The following is a 5,550-nucleotide window of genomic DNA, read 5'->3' as shown; positions in this document are numbered from 1 at the left end:
TGGAGAACACTGGGTTAGTTTAATATTTCCAAACGATGGATCACAGAATAGGGGGAGTGCAAAAAAAAAAAAAAAAGTGGGGTCTGTAGTCAAGGAAGTCTGAGCATGCTGAGTTAAAACAAGCTAAAGAGAGCATTTTATTTGTAGGACTTCTGAGGGCTGCAATATGCCCACGGACGCATTAACTCTCAAAGAGGGAACATGTGGGATGAGCATGCATTGATTACACGCTGGGCATTGCTATGTTAGATACATGTCTGGACTGTCAAACATGAGAATTAATAACAACAAACACGTCACTGATGCTTTACAGATGACGTGTCAGCCAAATAGATTCTGGATTTTCCTTATAACAATTCTCCAAGGTAGGTGTAATTATTCCTTCTTATAGGAGACAGAGCTAGGACTCAGAGAGTAGAAATACTTGCCCATGGCCTTAGAATCAACAGATGGGGAAACTGGGACTTGAACCAGTGTTCGATTCTCAGTTCTATATTCTTGTGAGTTTCTGCTGCCTCCTGGACACAACCCTAAGCTTCTGAAATCGGTGCCATGCCAGAGTCAAAGTACATCCTCACTCTCAGGGACACTAACGCTTTCACACTCTCGAGAGACTTTTCCTGCTGGATCCACATTTACATGGGCAAATGGAGGGCTTGATGGAAAAAGATTGGCTATTTTCAGCTCAGTGAAGTTTCTTTTGAGTACAATTCTTAAGTAAAAATTTTTTCTCCTTTCTGAAAACGAGAAGTATATAACTGTGTGGTTTTATTTTTCCCTCGGTTGCCGGGAAGCTCAGATGGAAAATTTCCAACTTGTCTGATAATTTTATGCCCTTTCCCTTGGTTCTATTATTATTTATTGTATGTACCTTTATAAGCTTTATTTACTGCCTCAAATGCTTGGTGGATAAGAGCGGATATATACATACATATAATTAATAAATGGAAGGTTTTCAAAACATTCACCCCTTTTAAAAAAACCCACACTGCTTAAAGATGGTTTCATCTGGTTTTCTTTCCTAATTGTATTGGAATGCCCACGTGTGGGTTGTAGGCAGGAGTGGTTACAATTGGGTGAAAGATAAGTGGCCATCTACATAGGATAATTTATTATTTCTTAAAAACCATACTGATATTTGTATAATGTTTTGGGTTTACGAAGCCTTTGTATAAACATGATCTTATCTGATTTTGTCAGCTTGCTTCTCTGAGAGCTAGAGCAGGTATCATTAATTACTATTCTCATTTGATTTGACTTAGTTTCCAATAAAGAGGGTGCCAAAAAAATGTATACACATTTTAAGAAAGGAAAACTGTATTAAAATTGTAGTACTAAATATATACTGATAACAAAAGATGAATACAAGTCATGTGTATACAATTTTTGGCACGCCCTGGTATTTCAGATGACATATTTTTTCAATGTTTTAATTTTTCAATTACAGTTGACATTTAATATTATGTTAGCTTCAGGTGTACAGCAGAGTGGTTAGACATTTATATAACTTATGCATTGATCCCCCAGGTAAGTCTAGTACTCACCTGGCATTAAGTGACCTATTTTTGCTATCGAATGTTAACTGGCCCAGACTAGCTAATGGACGAGTTTAGAAGTAGACCTGGGTCTTCTGCTTCAAGTGGGACGTTGGACCTGAGCAGGGGTAGTAATTTGTGGCACATGCAATTGACATATCCCTGCCCTCTCCTACCTGCCCTCTCATACACACTCCAGGGTCCAAGAGGTGGTAGTAGCATCGCTAATTAATCTTAACTCTCTTTTCCCATTGAGCTTAACCATAGCCAGAGCCCCTAGACATACACCACTAGTGACATGACACAAGATAAACCAGGACTGGACAGTTTTTAGAATTGTGTTCAACTCAACAATTTCAAATTGTATGGTTGAATACTAGATTAGAAACCTGAGATCATCAGACGTGATGCGTTTTGTCTGTAGCCTCTGTGTGGCAATTTAGAAAGTAGCAATGTATGGTAAGTCCTCACTTAACATTGTTGATACGTTCTTAGAAACTTCACATGAAACGGCATATAATGAAACCAATTTTACCGTCAGCTAATTGATATAAACAAGAGTTAAGTTCCTATCGCATACTTGTGGTCACATAAACATCAGCAATCTCTAAATAAAGACGCAAAATACTTCTAATATTAAATAGTGAAATAAATGTGAGCTATACATACATTTAAGAAATATTGATAAAAACAAGATAATTATTTTCCAACCCACTATTTCCAGTTTAGGGGGGCCAGTAGCCAGCGCGTCTCGCAGTGGCTCAGGCCACAAGATGGGGTCCATCCCAGACAGGGAGCCCTTCCATCGCAGGGCCACTTACAGAAACACATTGACTCAGACTGGAACAGTTAGACAAGCCAATTCACCTCACGTGCGCATCTTTGGGATGTGGGGGGAAACTGAAGTCCCCGTAGAAAAACCCATGCAGACATGGAGAGAACATGCAAATTCCATACTGCGGTCCCAGCAGGAATTAATTTTTCTCAGCAATATTATAATGAGACAATGTTATTCAAAGACCTGCTGTATGAGTCTGCTCAGGCTGCCATAACAAGATGCCACAGACTGGGCAGCTTAAACAACAGAAACGTGTCACTCACAGTTCTGGAGGCTGGAAGTCCAAACTCAAGGTGCTGGCCAATTCAGTTTCTGGTGAGAGCCCTCTTCCTGGCTTGCAGCCAGGCCACCTTTTCATTGTCTTCGAGTGGCCTTTCCTCAGTGTATGCATGTTGGAGTGGGGGCGGGGAATGAGTGAAAGGGGCACGGGGAAGAATCGAAGAAGGGGACTGGGGAGAGGGGAACTGGGGGAGGAGGAGCATGAGAGCAAGAGCAAGAACAAGCTCTTCTGCTTTTTATAACAGCACAGCCGTTTTGGATTAGGTTCACACCTTGATGACCTCATTTAACCTTAATTCCCTCCTCAAAGCCCTATCTCCAAATACAGTGACATTGGGGTTAGGCCTTCAAGACATGAGTTTTGTCGGGGGGACAAAATTTAGGTCATAGTAAGCAAATATGTCATTTTGGAGGTCATTTTTATCACCAAGGTTCATTCCAGTTTGGATGGGGCTACCTTTTAAGTCAGCTGTTACTAATGGACTAAAAATAGCATACACAAAACACTTAGAACCAATTACGTTACCTGAAAAAAAATCTGGTCACTTCCACTAGACTGCATTGAATTCCCTGATATTTGGAATTCTGCACTCATAGTAATTGCAACTCTTGTGCTACGTCCAAGATTTTAACACTGGCCAACATTACAGAATAATAGAATTAGATAGCTGGAATTAGAAGAGGGAGAAATGTCTTCTTTTAGCTTTTGAGAAAGGTTCAAGCCAAACCCAGTTCTCTGTCCTTATGGACACAGGGTTTTTGGTTTAAAAAAGTATTACTTTCTCCAAAGGCTTGCCTTTTATCTGGCTTGCAGTCTTAATTGAGAGCGATTAAAATCAATGACTTTCTCATTGCATGGTATTGTTTATCATACATTTGCTTCCTTTGGTATCTGGTCATAGGTGACGTAAAATCTCTCTGCTGTCACTGATGTAGAAGATGGTGGAATCATCACCCAGTATTCTTCCTCTAAGGATTGTTTGTTATTTAAGGCCATGCTTGTATTCTTTTTGATCCCATTTCCTTAATTTCATGTGAATGAACTAGAAAATGGCCAAATGATACAGGACTCTTTGGACCATTGATTGATGATCACGGCTCATCCCTGTTTTCAGTCCCTGTCTTTCAAACATAAGGGATCCTGAGCCTTGCACGATAAAGCCACAAATGGAACTAAATTATGCTGAGCGAAAATAAATTCTTTTACTGAGAATTTCCCAGGAGTTTTGATATTTTTGACTCTTGCTCACTAAATATGGAAAAGATTGAGACACCAGGAGAAGCAGGGGAGCTGTTCTGCTTTTTTTAGTCCTTCTTTTAAGAAATCGTTTCATCCCTTTAATGCTATATTCGCAATGTATCAGAAATCACCTCGCTGTAGAAATCACAGCCCTCTGTATGGTAACAGTTTCTGGAGATGTTCTCTAAGCTTCTATTTTTATATAAAAAAATAAGGCTCTGTGAATTGTAATGTATATTTTCTGTGGTCTGAGTCTTGCCCAACATATATTAGGTTGGTGCAGAAGTAATTGTGGTTTAAAACGTTAAAAATAATTGCGAAAACCGCAATTACTTTTGCAGCAACCTAATAGAAATGTTGGAAATGGACATTGCACAGTATCTTTCATCTTGAAGGAATCAAACTCCTTTAGACTTAATCTCCTTTGTCTCCCCTTCAACACAGGCTCACAGTATTATTGAAATGTAGTGGACGTGTTAGTGGAACTATGGTGGCAAGTACTAGTGTACACAGGCTAGGGAGGGAATTTGGAACTCCCTTATGAATGTATAGGATGTCTTTTTTATGAAGGAGTAGATATGGTCAGGAAGTTCAGTTAATGGGTTTTATTTTAAGGATATGATTATGGAAATCAGGAGGAAGTGGAACAATCTGAGCAGTCCGATGGCCTGGCTTTCCTGAAAATAAATGCATCGTTCAATGATCTTTAGGACTCATTAAGAGTTTTAATAGTTGGACAGTATTGATCCATGAGCAACTTGGTAACCTGAGGTACTCCTGACGCTGTTTCCCATCTTCCTCTGGTGCCATGTAATGTGTTTCTCTATCTCTTGTGGTACTTGCAAACTGGTAGTTTAGACCTGAAGTTTTCGTTAGATTCTCCTCCTCCTCCTTCGTCTTCTCCTGGCTAAGACTTCAGAGTTAATGGTATGTTTTTGGTCTGGTTATCTCTCCCTTAGGGTTGTGAGCAGCCATTGACCCTCATTGTCTGGACACACACACACACACACACACACACACACACACACACCAGTCTTAAAATAATACCAACACCACAACCAATAATATAATTACTAAAAATAGTTAAAAACATTTTTTTTTGCAGTTCTAAATCATAAAGTTATTCGAAGTAGTTTATCTCTGTGTGGTTATGCCACCAACTGGACACATAGGTTTATTTACTTTATTTTGCTTCTGACTTTTAGGGTTGTGTTTGTATTAAATTAATTTTGTTATAATTATGCAAAATATGAAATAATTCCAAAGTTAAATCTACAAAAGAAGATATATTCAAAGAAGTCTAGCTCTTTCCCTGCTCTCTCTACTTAGTTCTTCCTCTACCTGTAGGTAACTGAATTATAGCTTATTATTCCACTTTAAGAATATAAACAAATATGCGTATATCTAATTATATTCCCCTCCTTCTTAAGATAAATGATTTTACCATATGTACCTTTTCTCCTCTTTGCTTTTTTGTATTTAACAATCTATCCTGAAGATCAATTTTCCGTAGACATAGAGATAATTCACATTCTTAAAAATAAGTTTTGACTATGTTCATTCACCATCTAGATCTTAACTGTCTTCAGGGCCACCCAGGAAAAAACAAGACCCTTTTAGAAAAAACTCTCATACACTGTTGGTGGAAATGTCAGTTG

This window comes from Rhinolophus sinicus, chromosome 16, assembly GCF_057876585.1.
Source record: "Rhinolophus sinicus isolate RSI-liver-muscle chromosome 16, RSI-T2T, whole genome shotgun sequence".
Classification (NCBI taxonomy): Eukaryota; Metazoa; Chordata; class Mammalia; order Chiroptera; family Rhinolophidae; genus Rhinolophus; species Rhinolophus sinicus.
Note: the sequence above shows the minus strand (reverse complement) of the source record.